Below are 15228 nucleotides of genomic sequence, written 5' to 3'. Positions count from 1 at the left end.
ACCACGCGCTCAGCTCAAATGCGCTGCCTCTTCAGTGGGGTCCACACGGTCAGTGAGCGGAAGCAGGGACGGGGTCAGGGCCAAAAGGAAACTTGCAAGCGGAGAGAAAGAAGCAGGGCCTCGAGGAGTGGTCGGGTCGAGGACAACAAGACCTCCCAGGAAGCTTGTGCAGAGGCACAAGCCGGATCTTGAGTGGTGAGAATTGGTTTTATTACGTATCAGAATGGGAAGGGAGAAATGGAAGAGGACCTGAAAGAGAGAAAAGCGCAAGAACCTGTAGTTGTTCAAGAACAAAGCAGGAAAATATTGTGGATGTTTTCACATCAAAAATATTAAAGGACGCGTGCCAGTTGCCTGCTGATCTATGGCACACCGGGATTGTATAGTGGTTAGTACTCTCTGTTGTGGCCGCAGCAACCTCGGTTCGAATCCGAGTCATGGCAGCTTCTGGCATCTTTCTCGACAAGATTTGGTGTATGTTTTAGTATCTCTTTTAATCCCCTCACCGGTTGCACCCCTTATCTGTGGCCTGAGAGCCGGGCTTACCTTGGCTCTCCAGCACCTTGGGGTCAGAAGGAGGGGAGGAAAACTCAGCGGACACAAACATGAGGGCTGGTCTTTAGAAAGCTCCGACGTGCCCCATATCTGAGCACGCGCAGAACTATCCCAAAAGGTCAAGTGCGGTGCCTGTAGCTTCCACTAATGTAACCGTGTGGTGGTAACCATTTTTTTTGGTTGAGATATTTTAAATGTCAATGGGGCGTTTTTAGACGCTGTGACAACGAGCTTTTTATGAGTTTGCATTCAACATGGTATTTTACACTAAAATCTAAATAATATAAAATCTAATAAATATAATAAAACATAAACTCAATGCCATCCTCCGCCTCCCCCACCCAATTTTTATGCTACTATATAGTATATTATTGAAGTATAATTCAGAGTAAAATGTACAAATCTTATGTGCACAGCCCAATGAATTTTGACAAATGTAACCATCACCTAGATCGTTACAGAAAATTTCATCAGCCCAGAAACCATTCTGATTTCTTGTTGTTGTTGTTTTGAAAGGATTTTATTTATATTTAGCAACAAGTAGACAACTAACTTTGTTAACTGAGAATCAAGATTATGAGCCCAAGAGAAAAGAAAAAATTACAAGGCCAAAAACAAGCATAATCATCACTTTTAAATGGACACTATATATATGTAAAATAAATAAATTCAGTTAAAATCTATTTTAGGGCCGGCCCGTGGCTTAGCAGTTAAGTGCGCACGCTCCGCTGCTGGCGGCCCAGGTTCGGATCCCCGGCGCGCATCAACGCACCGCTTCGGCCATGCTGAGGCCGCGTCCCACATACAGCAACTAGAAGGATGTGCAACTATGACATACAACTATCTACTGGGGCTTTGGGGGAAAAAAACAAATAAATAAAAATCTAAAAAAAAAAAAATCTATTTTAGCATTGTGAACTGAATTGGTTTAGAAGCAACATCACCAAAAGCTCAAGGAGTCTCCATAGTGTCCAGGTTTTGGCCTTTAATACCATTCCACACAAAATGAACTAAGACCTTAAAGAAATGACTGCTTACAGGAAAGGTGCAAGGGAATTACAAGGTGAGCATGTGAAAGCTTGGACCGGAAAGTAATGATTCATTAACAAACTAGTAGATCTTTTCAAAAACACATAGCCAGCTTGAAGGGATTCCCACTGGCATGAGTGATGATGAGTTGAGCATGAAAAAGAACTGCGATTTTTGCGTAGGGGTCAGTAAACTATGGCCTGCTGGCCAAATCCAGCCCACAGCCTGTTTTTGTAAATAAAGTTTTATTGGAACACAGCCTTGCTTATTCATTTATGTATTATCTATGGCTGCTTTTGTGTTAAAATGGCAGAGTTGAGCAGCTGCAACAGAGACCATACAGCCTGCAAAGCCTAAAATATTTACTACCCAGCACTTGACAGAGCAAGTTTGCTGACGCCAGTCTAGTGGACTGAAAGACTGAATAAAGGAATATTGGAGTCCATAAGTGATACTCAAAGAGATGAAGTCATTTGCATGCTGAAGTATTTAGGTTCAATGATCATGATGTCTGTAACTTACCTTAAAATGGTTCAACAAAAACATAATTAAGTAGATAACCATTCTGATTTCTATCTCTGTAGATTAGTATTGACTTTTTGAAATTCACATAAATGTATATAATTTCTTGTGTGCCTGGCTTTTTTCTCATATAACAATGTTTTTGAGATGCATCCATGTTGAAGTGTATTATTTTGGCGTTATTATGAGTGTATTATTTTGGTGTTACTGATGAGTATTATTTCTGTGTGTGACCATACTGCCATTGATGAATAATTGGGTTATTTTTAGTTTTGGCTATTGTGAGCAAAGCTTCCGTGAATATACCTGTACAATTATTTTTGTGGACATGTGCATTCATTTTTCTTGAGTATACACTTTGTAGTGGAATTGCTGGGTCATGAGGTAGGTGTAAATTTAACTCGATTAGAAACTGCCAAACAGTTTTCCAGAATGGCTGTGCGATTTTACCTTCTCAACAGCAACAAGATGTTGTTACTCCACATTCTTGTCAGCACTTGGTGTTCTCTGTCTTTAAAATTTTACTCATTCTTTTGGGGCATAAAAGTATCTCATCATAGTTTTAATTTGTGTTTCCCTAATAAGTAATGATATTGAGCATCTTTTCTTATGCCTTTTGCCCACTTAGAAATTTTCTTTTGTGGAATTTGTGAAAAATTCCAGTATTTTGCTCATTTTTAAATGGTTTGGCTTTTATTGTTGATTTCTAAAAGTTCTCTATATATTCAATATTTGAGTCATTTTCAGATAAGAATATTGCAAATATCTTCTCCCAGTCTGTGACTTGCCTTTTTACTTCCTTAGGGTAATTTTTGATGAGCAGAGGTTTTTAATTTTGATGAAACCTAATATCTTTTTTTTTTATTGTTAAGCCATCTTACTCTAAGACATCTCTCCTACCCCAAGACTGTGGATACATTTTCCTACATTTTCTTCTAGAAGCTTTAATGTTTTTGTTTTCAGCTTTTAAATCTATAATTCATCTTCTGACCTCAGCACAATACTTAACCACTATAGAATCCATGGCTTGCAAACCACCAACCCAGCCTTCCAGAAATTTTTATAAACTTTGATGTGAAAACATTCACAATAGTTTCCTGCTCTGCTTTTTGACGACTACAGATCCTTGTGCTTCCATCTCTCATTTCTTCTTTTGCCTTTTCTTTCCTTCTCTCTCCTCTTCTCACCCCTACAGCTGAGAAAACCAGAAATACCTAAAACTGAGAAGAAAAAAGACCTAGTCAATCTGTGCTCAAATGCACAGGATCTGATTTGTAACTCTGGTTCAGCCTTTGTGTGGCCTTGGACAAGTAACTTAAACTTTATGTGCCTCAATTCTTTCTTCTGTAAAATGGGGCTAATAAGAGTAGTCTACTTTGTTCTATTGTTGTTAGTTGTGCCTGAATTTAATGGCTATTCAATCAGTAATTTTTTAATTAATAGAATCATCATCTTCATTGTCACCCTATTTATTTTTGAAAACCACTCTGCTGATATTTTGCTCCTTAAATTAGTTTTGCTTCTTCTAGAAATTCTTGTAAATGGAACCATGTAGTATGCACACTGTTGTTCTGCAGGATATCTCTGAGTTTTATTCATATTGTTGAGTATATCAAAAGTTCATTCCTTTTTATTGCTGAGTAGTATTCCATTGCATGGATATACCACAATTTGTTTACTAGTGTCCTGATAATGGATATTTGGGTTGTTTCTAAGTTTGGGCTATTGTGAATAAAAATGCTGTGAACATTCTTGTTACAATTTTTTTCACATAGACATATGTTTTCAATTCTCTTGGAAGAATATCTAGGTGAAGAATATCTGAGGACAAAGGGATGTTTATGTAAATTTATGTTTAAATGTATAAGAAACTATTGAACCAAAGCAGTTACAACAGTTTACATTCCACTAAAAATGTATGGGAATTCTGGCTGTTCCACATCTCTACCAAGATTTGGTGTTTTCAGACTATAATTTTAGCCGTGCTACTGGGTGAAGTGGTTTTAATGCAGTCAATGCAATTTTAATATCTATTTCCTTAACAACAAATGATATTAAGCACTCTTTTATGTACTTACTGGCCATTAGTATATCTTCCTCTCTGAAGTGTCTGTTTAAGCTTTTGCCCATTTTTTAAAAATGGGTGTTTCAGTTTTTAATATTGAGTTGTAGGAGTTCATTATATATTCTGGAGACAGGATCTTTGTCAGATATGTTTTGTGAGTATTTTCTCCCAGTCCGTGACTTGCCTTTTCACTTACTTAATGGTATCTTTTGATGAGAAGACGTTTTTAATATTGCTAAAGACTAGTTTATCATTTTTCTTTTTTACTTATTTCTTTCTGCATCATATTTAGGAAACCTTTGCTTACCACCAGGTCATAAGGATATCCTTATGTATTTTCTTCTAAAACTTTATAGTTTTAGTTTGTATGGTTTGGTCTATGATCCAACTCAAATTAGCTTTTGTGTATCTTATGAGGTAGGGATTGCAAAGTTTTTTTACTATGTAGATATCCAGTCGTTCCAGCACTATTTGTTGAAGTGATATTCTTTTCCCTATTGAATTGCTTTAGTGCCTTTTTTCGAAAATAATTTGACACTGTAAAGTGGGTCTGTTTTAGGTGTCTCAATTCAGTTCTATTTGTCTATACATGTATCCTTTTGCTACTCCCACACTCTCTTATTTATAGTAATAAACAGCTTAATAGTAAGTCTTAAAGTCTTCCAGGTTTGACTTTTTCACACAGCTCAATAAATTCTGAAATGTGTACATACCGAAGTAGCCACCACACAAATCAAGATACGCTGTCACTTAATCCCTCTCATTTCATTGTAGGACACATGCCGTCACATATTATGACTGACCTCTTAGCCCAAGATCCTCTATTTCAACCCTTGGGGAAATTAAATCTCCAGTTATCTTCAGAGCTGGTTGAAAGAGAAAATGTCTGCAACACTCAACAATGAATCTAGATTTTTCTTGAAAAAAAAGTTCATTTTCTAGGCATTTGGTTACAGAAAAAAATTCTTGTCTATTATTTATGACTGTGAATACAATGTTTGATTTGCAATATTCTGTTCTTTGTAGGAAGACAGAGTCCCATGGAGGGCCCCTAACTTACTGCGTTGCTTGTTGAGTGTGGGGTTACAAATTAGAGGTTGAGGGTGAATGGTATAGAAAAGATGATAAGGCTATGCGAGGAAAGGTATAGGGAGGAGTAGGCTGGAACTAGAAAGTTGATTTTAGGGTCTTGCAGTGATTGTCAGATTTTGTAAAAAGAGGTGTTAGATGTTACCTATCCAATGAAGAAAAACTTTAGTGGAAACAACTAATATTTAAAGGCCATTTTATGAGGCTTTGTCATTTATATATCATCTTTCTTTCCCATTTTTGTAAAAATGGCATAAGGCTGGCTTCATGTGTTTGTTATATAACTTTTGGAATGTGTATTTAAATTAAAAACTATTAAAATTAAAATATTAATCCTGAACGTCCTAGATTCATCTTAAGTTCCACCAACAGTGCATTTAAAATGAAATGGGCCCAACCTAAGGGACAAATCTACCTGGTTGAAGTGTCGTTCCTGGGTGTGTGTCATTCTTAACAGTAGCTGCCTTCCCTAAGTGTAGTGGTTTTCATATTTCCCCCACACCTGAAAGTCTTCTTTCAAAACTCGTCAGAAACCGTTTCTTTGCTAAAAGATTGTCAAGTATTCTTACTTCAAGTGAGTGCGGTAAAAATAAGCATGGGTTGCATCCTTGGAATCCATAAAAAGCCTAGAGAGAGACGTTCAAGTGCTGCTCAATGGGGAGGAAGAGGGGTTACTTGCTCACTGGTAGTCAGGTCAAGTTTGTCTGCTTTGGCTCCAACTGGAGACGGGAACTCGACTCACCCTCACCAGCGACGGGAGCACCAAGTCCCCGAGTACGCCGACTTGATCTTCACAGTGCTTTCAGATGAGGAAATCTCATAGGATTTCTTCCTTTCCCTTTGATCTATTTCTATCTCCCCCTTTCTGTCTCTTCAAGATCGTCTTTTTGATCCTTACTGGACAGGACTTAAAGGGGAGACGGACCTTTTCCTACAGGTATCTCCCTGCCTGGGCCTGTTCGCCGCTCAGTCTGACCTGGACGTTACCGCTCGCGGGTGAGAACGCGAGGAGCTGGGAGGGCAGCGGGTACCGGGAACCACACACGCGCCGCGTGCGCCCGCGCGCACCGCGCACCCGCGCCTCGCGGGATCCCGGCAAATTGAATCAACGCCTCTTGAAGCTTCTCTGGAGGCCCCACTGGAGGCGTGTGGGGGGGGCTCCTGACCCGGCGAGAGGGGCCACGCTGACGGGGCCCAGCCCTGCCCTTGGCCCTCGAGGACAGGCCTAGAAGAGGCTGATTTTGACCGGCAGAGCCAAAGAAAAGTGTCGACGGTGGCCCAACCCCACGGTCTCGAGATTAAAGGTCTCAAACCCTAAAGTCTTAGCGGACGGAGGGTCGCGAGTTGAGTCAATCTCCACGCCTTTATCGGGAGAGTCGTTTGCCAAAATCAGAGACCAAGAAAGAGAAAGATTGTGTGGATCAAAGTCCACAATTAATCAGAGAGGAAACACGATTTTGTGACAAATGGGATGTGCGGTGTGAGAGAAAGACCGGCATCAAGTTTTTTGCCCTGAGCATACGGAAGGATGGAGTTGCTATCAGCTAAGCTGGGAAATCTGCAGGTGCAGCAGGTTATAGGGGACAGATCCAGAATCCAGTTCAGGGCCCCCAAGCCTTCCTTGAAAGAGTTTTCCATCCACGCCGTCTCCGTTCCTGCATCCCTCAGAGTCCTTTATGATGTTGGGGATCCAAGGGTCTAACCCTGGGCGCCTCCCCTCCCGCCGCCTCCTGACAACCTGGTCCACTCCCCAGCTCTGGCTACCTTCTCTCCACACGTGGGCGCCTCGCAAAGGTGCGTCTCCAGGGCAGTTGTGAGGTGCGGCCGGGACGAGGCAACTCGCTCCGGGACTGGGACTGGTGGACCTGAGGGCCTCGCGGGCGCGTCACTGTGTGGGAGCGGCGCTGAGTGCGTCGTGTGCGGGCTCGCCTTTTGGAGAAAGCAGGGAGGAAATGGCTTTCTGGGACAATTCCTTAAAAGGGCGGGCAGCACAGGGAAGGGTAGACCCACGAGTTTTTCCAGAGGTCAGTGCAGGGGTAGCCCTCGCCCAAAGGATCAAATAAGTAACGTGGTGCTGCAGTTCCCTGGTGGTCTAGTGGCTAGGATTCGGCGCTTTCACCGCCGCGGCCCGGGTTCGATTCCCGGTCAGGGAAGGCAGAGGTTCCCTCGGTGCAAGGGTTCTTTTCGTTCCTGTTGATTTGAGTTTGGCATTTTCTAACTGCTGCGGTTCAGGTTTTCCAAGACTGATGGGGAAAGTGGTTTTACTGTTAGGTAAAATGTAGGGTGAATTTAAAACTCCCCTATCCACCGCCCACCAACGTATATCTTTTAGATATAATATTAAACTTTATTTACAATCAACCAATCTCTTCATTGTCAATTTCTCCATAGACGTTACGTCCTCAAGAGACAAACTGGAAGAACTGCCTAGCATTTCAGCATGAATTCAAAACTCTTTCTCTGTTCTCTTCTGTTTTGGCGTTTACCCTTTTCTTCCAGGTAAGGTTAGTCGCGATAAAAATGTAAGCCTGGGCATTTTTGCTTGCAGTGGTCTCCCTCGTTGTAGATTTTGTGGATATGGAGCTCTTGCTTGGATAGTTTCGTGAGAACACTTGACCTTTAGGAACTTCGGAAACGTAGTGCACTGGATGGTCCCTAAATCCATTTTGGAAGTGTTGGCAGAAATAAGCAAGCACCAGAAATAAAGGTATTAGCTTCTGAAGACCTAAGACTAGTTGGAACCAGAGCAGATTTTTAAAAACCAGAGAGGAGTTTTTCTCATAATTTAATTTTCATTTTGATGGCCACTTTATCTATTTTGATGTGGACATTAGTGAAGGGAAAATTCTTTATTGGATCACTAATTTTTCTGTGTTTTTATTTCTCTAAAGGAAATTTAATGATAATTAAAAGTTAATAATATAATAATAAATTATAATAAAAATAATAATATTCAATAAGAAAATGTCACATCTTACATTATTCACATTGATATAGTTGGTTTATGCTGTTATGTGTTACCCACTGTATAACATTACCTGATGAGTTATGTTCAACTGTGCAGTAATACATACCATTTTATATATATTTTACATATATAAATACATATAATGCGACTATTTATAATTCAAAAAGGGAAATATAATGGGAAGGTGTTGGTGACCTCTTAGGTACTGTAGCTCTGAAATTAGTTGAATGTATGCCATGTTCTCACATACTTTAAAGGACTATGCTATAATATTAAAATGGCATTTCTTGGCCGGTTGTGTCGCCCATTTCCTGCCCAGTGTGATATGCAGGAGGAGTGACAACGGGAAGAAAAGGGTCTTTTGAAGGACTTAGCTAATATATCTCTCTCTTATTATTACTTGGAATGACATCAGAAAATCAAGAGGAAATATTCACGTAGAGAAGGGAAATTCTCTGCTTTCCCTCATCCCTAACTTTTAATACCCAAACGAGCAAACACTCGTCTCACTCTTCATGTTCCCAGACAGATACTGAGCTTCTCTTTCTAATGGCTGAGCTTCCTTTCCTAGTGGTTGAGAACGCCATATATTAAAACCTCATATGAAAGGGTGTGTCTATTCCTGCCCCTTTTGTACCTGAGCATCCAAACTGTCACCTGGCTGGTATCAAGGGGAGCTTCTAACCCTGCATCCCCACTCCACCTGCCTTCTTTCTGGCCACCTCCTTTCACAGGACTTGCACCATCAGATTCATTTGGGAAAGTTTGTTTTGTGCTTAGAAGGGAAAACCTCTAAGACCTTGAACTGAACCTTATGCTCTGGTCCAGTTTACTGGAATTCTCTCTACTGTGGCACAAGCCCTACCTATAACAAACTGTGATTACATACACCTTGCCACTTTTCTTTGTTCCCTCAGGAACCCCCACATCCACCAGGGAACCTAAGTTATTGGCAGAATGAGATTTGGGAATTCTTTGTTCCTCTGGCCAAACACTACCAGTTAGTGCTCTAATTCCACGATTTTTGAAATTAGACCCACCATATTTAAAATACTGTTTATTTTGAAGAGTTCAGTTTGGAGGCAATGGAAATTATTACTTTAATGTTATTTCTGTATTTTTCAAATTTTAACCATAATGTAGATTTCTCATCAAAAAGTATGGAGATCAGAAGACAGTAGAACAACAATTTTTACTGTAAAACAAACAGGCTAAACTTTGGCAGGAGTTATAAGTCTAGCATGCAGTAGTGGCTTCTGTGTCAGAAATATAGAGTTCTTCACTTCCTGAGAAAAGCAGGTTTTTTTTTTATTTTTTCCTTTCGGCTGCCAGAGAGATTGAGCATTGCCAGAGGGATTTATCCGCATAGTTCCAAGAAACTTTACTTGGCAAGCAAGCTACTGAATTTTCTTGGGGTTTATCAGTCACTGCTGCTAGCAAAGGTCTGATAACACTGAAGTCAAAGCTGTTGAGATGAAAATCTTTGACTTGCCACCCAACAGGATCTTCTTTATACAGTGAAACTTTGGACATCAGAGGGTATAGGCACTCATGCTAAATTTTGACCCTTCCATTGGTAGCAAATGTCAGGGGATTTTGTCCCATTAGCACTTTTTTACATGTGACAGTACCCTGAACAGAAGAATCTCCTCTAACATTTTAATAGAATTCGTAGTAGAAGCATGTAACTCATTAATTTCAATTATACATTTTCACAACGTATAGTGAATTGGCTCAGAAGCCTCACTCATATCTTTAACTTTTTTTTCTCTTTACTGCAAGTTTTACCCAAACTCTGTCAGTTGAATTCACACTCTCTTACAGGAACACAGACCAAGGAGTTTAACCCTTGCACTTGACGAGTGACAACAGCAGCCAGGAGACCATTTTATCTCCTTGACTGGGAGTTCAGGGTGTGCAAAGAGGTGGAACCAGCCTGAGGTCAGTTGGAGCGGTGGGGAGGCTTCTTATTACCTGAGGCCAGGACGAGGGAAAGAGAGCGATGGGGGGCTTGGGGGAGCAGCCCCACAACAGTAAGCACAGCTCTGCAATTGCTTTTGGCGCAGAGGCGCCGTGGCTGACGATGTTAACTAATTGGGTTCACCGTGTCTGGTGTACAGACCCCGGGGCCTCTCGCCACCTCTGCGCGAGGTCCCCTCTCCGCGGGTCCCCTCCTGTCCACGCGGGTTCCTCCCCACACGCCTCCCCTTTCCTTGGGCCGCTGATGCCTCTCTCGCTGCTGGGGTGTCCTGTGGCTGTTCTCCTGCAAGGACGTTTATCTCTTCATCCTCGCTCCACAGTGAGACGCGGCCCAGCCGTCAGCCCAAGGTCCAGCCCGCGAATCAGTGACCTGATGGCTCTTTGGGTTCCTGAGATCTTCCATGAAAAAGGCTGAAAGTAACAATGGTCTTAGGTCCAAATATTCTAAAGCCCAGAGCCACCGGAAACACTCCCACTTTCAGAGACAGGCTCGTTAAGTGGTTGCTGAGCCCAAGCACTGCCCGGTCTCTGATTATTAGATGGATTTCTGAAAGTTTTAAGCTCCAGCTCTAGCCCCACCAGTTCGGTTGACATTGTCCTCGTTTTACAGCCGCAGCAAGCAAAACCCTATAGGACCGCAGTTGCCTGTGCAGTATAATTTTGCTGGGTAGAAATATAAAAACCGTAAAGCAGTGACAGCGGGCCAAAATTCCTGCATTGGCCTGGAATCGAACCCGGGTTTCCCGCGTGGGAGGCGAGAATGCTACCACTGAACCACCAATGCTCCCCTGTTTAGTACTGCAGGCGGAACAATTAGAGTATTCAGAAAGACTTACCAATGGCTCCGAAAGAGGCTTTTTATAGTGTTGACTGATAGCTAACAAAGACACCCAAACAGAAGGTTTTTACAGGAAAGTTATACTGACATAACTATAAATATCAAAATATCTGATTTGTCTGATCAAACTCTTACGTCTGAAAAAGACTTTCCAACTGCATTACACACTCCGAAGGAAAAACATCAGAAATTCATCCAGGTTCCTTGTTTCTGTTCTTAAGTCTTCAATTGTCAACCTCAAACTGTTGTTTTAGTGGTTCTGAGAAGTTAATCAAATTTGTAGGTTAGGTAAATAAAATTCTCATCCAAGGAAGAAATAAGAATCAGAACGGGAATTAGTTATTAGAAGAAAGAGGGGGAAAAAGGACAGACTCAAGATAGAGATAATGAAGAAATAAATTTTGGTCTATGGAGTTATTCTTTTGTAGCTCTTTTTGGTAAAAGAGTAATGATCAGTCTTGTAATCATTATAACAATATTATGTGCCTGCTTTTTAAGGGGTATAAAACACTTGAATGGATATATGGTACAAAAAGATTAATATTGTTTCCAATCAATGTTTAATTTTTGGGGATAATCCAATTTCCTAAGTTAATAAGCTTTGATTTATTAGCTGTATGAGGAGTCGACTATTTTAAAGAAGTATTGATCATTGAAATATTAACTGAGTGGTCTTTTGGTGAAGTTCAAATAGTGGGGAGAGTTCTTTCCTCAGTTTTCTCTGGAGAAATTAAACTGAAGAAAGGAACCTGGAGAGCTCCCCTACATGTTGGGACTAGAAATCATTATGACTTTTTGAAAAGACAGGAGCTGCAGGTGTGCAATCATGTTTCTCCTGCTGAGAAGGCAAGCTAGTTCCAGGCTGAGTCATAAACTTGAGCTCAACAAATGACCATCACCTTAACCTTGAAGAGCTTTGGCTCTATCTGCACTCTGCCCAACACCCAAGACACACACCAGCTCTGGTCAACATGCTTACAATCACCACCTACATCAACCAGGTCTACATTGATTTCCACATCTCTTTCTAAACTACAAACTTGCACTTCCAACTCACAACTCCTAATTCACAAGTCAGTGCCTCATATGCGTCTCAGAGTCACGAATGCTAAAACTCAACGCACCGGTGAGTTCCCTGTCAGCATCATACACCACCCTCTACCTCAACACTCTACGATCAGACCCAGGCACAGCATCTCCCAAGCGGTAGTGCATTGTCCTGTGTTCAGTCAATCACCAAAACAACACCCAAGTCTGTTTCTACCCCTGCCTAATACATTTACCCTCACCACTGTCCATCCTGTTGCCCAAACCAAATCTTGCTATCCGTTTTGGATAAACTCTCTCATCCTCCCAGCACAGAAATTTATATCCAGTATAATTAATAAATAGTGCTTAAATTTATTGGACTCTCTACAAACTCATTGACACTTCATCACTACATTCTTCCATCTATCACCTCTTACCTCCATTAATATAAGCAGATCAAAAACCAGCCTCTCTACAGGTAGTCTAGTCTACTCCAATCCATTTGCCACACTGCACTCTCACTGACCATTATATGGTGTAAATCTGGACATACCTGTAGCCTAAATGCACATCAACCAACACAGTAGCTAAACAACAGCACTCTTCCTCCCCTTGGCATTGGAGCCCTGGAGGAGTTATGGGAGGTGTTGGGAAAAGAATTGCAGTGGATCAACCCTTGGAGCTAGTGGGTTCTGGATATGTGTTGGCTATGAAACACATGTACATATCAGAGAAGCACAAGTCTCTGGCAGGGCTTGGAAATTATGAAGCAAGGACGAAAATAAGTCACTGTGTTGGCATACCTGGCCTTCTGACTTTTCAGTTTCACCAAGTCAGATCCCTAGCACCTGGGGTAAAGGCCACCAAAAGGCACCTTAGGGAGTTCCCTAGAGGAAACATTTTGAAACTTGATCTTATAAGAATTCTTAGTAGTCGAGTTTCAGAGGTATCCTAGGAGCACAGAGGTCTCCACACAGGAACAATTTTGGATTCCTTAGCTGAGAATTTGTATCCTTTAGAAGGAGCTGGGTCCCACCTGTGGTTATCTTCCACCCTAGACCAAGCTCCAGAAACAGTAGGCTGCTTAGTGTAGCTGAGATCTGTGTGGTCATTGAGTCCAGGTATGGACAAGTGGCTCCATTTCTGTGAAGAAGCCACTAGATGAAGTCCTAGGGCCTGCTGTGGGTTGTGGGAGAAACAACTTCATGAAGTATTGGATGTGTTATGAATGATGGAGGACACTTTAAACTAAGAATACTGGTACTTCAATTTCAAGCACATTATCTCCCACCTGAGCAACCCAGGTTTGATTGCAGGCCAGTATATACAGCCATTTTTCTTCTTTTTTCTCCACCACAGTAACTTTGTTTACTAACTTTACTTGAGTCTTTATTCCAAAGGCAAGTCTGGTCTATGCAAAGATCCAACAGGCAGGGACAACGCTGCAGTCATTTAAGGAAAGGGAGGAAAAGAATAAAATGGGCAATGTTTTGGGGACAAAAGTTATTAAAGAATGTGTCTACACAGTGACTTGGCAGACTTGGGACTGGGACAGGGCTATGATCATGGCAGGATTAGTGCTTGGCATGCGGGGTGCACAACTGCTCCTCTGGGGTACATCTCCCAAGGCAGGTAGTAAGTTCTGGTGTGTTGCTGGGACATGTAACATTTGGAACTAATATTCTTGCCAAACTCATGTGCATAACCTCTGACACCATGACATCACCTACTAGCAAATGAGTGTCCTAGATATGAAGGATAATTTTAATTATTTAGTTATTAGTTATTTAATGTGTTTCTCTCTTTGGAAATTAGTTTTGGGAAAAGGTCAGAAGATTTCCCTCCCTTGTCATGCCTATATTCAACTGATTTTCTATTGTCAAGATGCATATAAATGCACCCCTATGAGGAGATCTGAGGAACATAGAGAAAGTCTCATCCTCTCTTTTCGGTTGTCATTCCATAAACTTTTCTTGAACTTCCTATATATTACATTGGACCAGAAAGATGAGGAATTTGGCCAATAAAGAAATTTCTCTCTACAGGTCACTGTACAGATCATTACAACATCACAAATGGTCAAAATCATACATTAAGTGAACTTTAGGAAACTGGTATCTCAGAAGTCAATTGTTCATTTTGAATACTAGTTATTTACCTCTTCTAACAGCCTATGAGACAACTATAGGTAACTTTACAAATAGAGGGGTATTTAGAACTTCTGGCTTAGTTGGGCATAGCAAATGCAGAATAAAAGTTGTGCAGGATGAGAGAGAAATGTGTGGGAGAAGTGCTAGGAAGTGCTAAAGCCAACCAGCTTTAATTGTTGACCACTCAATTAACAGCTGAACTACCTAACTGACTGACCACATGGCCATTCTTCACAATGAGACTACATCAAGTGGTTATGTCAACAGTCCACATGCTGAAGCAGAGAGCATGTCCACCTTAACTCTACTCTTTCCAAATCTGCCAGCTCCAGAAGGCTGAGAGTGTAAGACCTCTGCTTCTTTGGCACACGCACAGGAAACACAGTAATTTAGGGGATACTCATACAAGAAGGGCAAGGAAATGGTCACCACCAGTCTTGGTGTTCTGAAGAGACAAAATGAAGGGAGAGGGGACCACAATGTTTGAAGTTTGGTGGGGTGGTAGAAGACTGTTCTGATCCGAATACCTCCTGCTGCTGGCCCAGTGATAAGGGAAGCAGTTGGCATCAGAGGAGCCACATAAATGAGCATTCCATACTCTGTAGGAGGCAGAGAAAAAAGAGTATCAGAAAGCTGGGCAAGAGCAGGCAAGGAATTTGGCACCAACATTCCTCCACCCTCATGCCAGAGGCAGTGTCATCCTGGGTTCTTTCCTACAGTCTCCCCTGACACCAGGCAGTTGATAACCTAGGATTTCCCTAGGGAAGAGGAAGTTCTGGCCTCAGGGTAGGCTGTGGTGTGGGAATCGTCCTAAATTTTAGCAGGACAATAACCACTTATACACAGGTTTTAAGGATAAGATATCTTTGTTTTTTGTGTGTGTGAGGAGGATCGGCCCTGAGCTAACATCTGCCAACCCTCCTCTTTTTTTGCTGAGGAAGACTGGCCCTGGGCTGACATCCATGCCCATCTTCCTCCACTTTATATGGGATGCCGCCACAGC

The 15228-nt window shown here is 41.6% G+C and overlaps 2 non-coding genes across 2 annotated transcripts; one reads left to right on the top strand and one right to left on the bottom strand.

Annotated features, from left to right (window-relative positions):
• The first annotated feature begins 7341 nt into the window (after window positions 1-7341).
• On the top strand, window positions 7342-7413 carry TRNAE-UUC (transfer RNA glutamic acid (anticodon UUC)). The gene has a single exon. It is a non-coding gene; the product is annotated as a tRNA-Glu (tRNA).
• A 3508-nt stretch (window positions 7414-10921) lies between these two features.
• TRNAG-CCC (transfer RNA glycine (anticodon CCC)) lies at window positions 10922-10992 on the bottom strand. The gene has a single exon. It is a non-coding gene; the product is annotated as a tRNA-Gly (tRNA).
• Between the last annotated feature and the right edge of the window lie 4236 nt (window positions 10993-15228).

This window comes from Ceratotherium simum, chromosome 2 (assembly GCF_057802395.1).
Source record: "Ceratotherium simum simum isolate JZ-2026a chromosome 2, ASM5780239v1, whole genome shotgun sequence".
NCBI lineage: Eukaryota > Metazoa > Chordata > Mammalia > Perissodactyla > Rhinocerotidae > Ceratotherium > Ceratotherium simum.
Note: the sequence above shows the minus strand (reverse complement) of the source record. Positions and strands in the feature narration are given on the sequence as shown.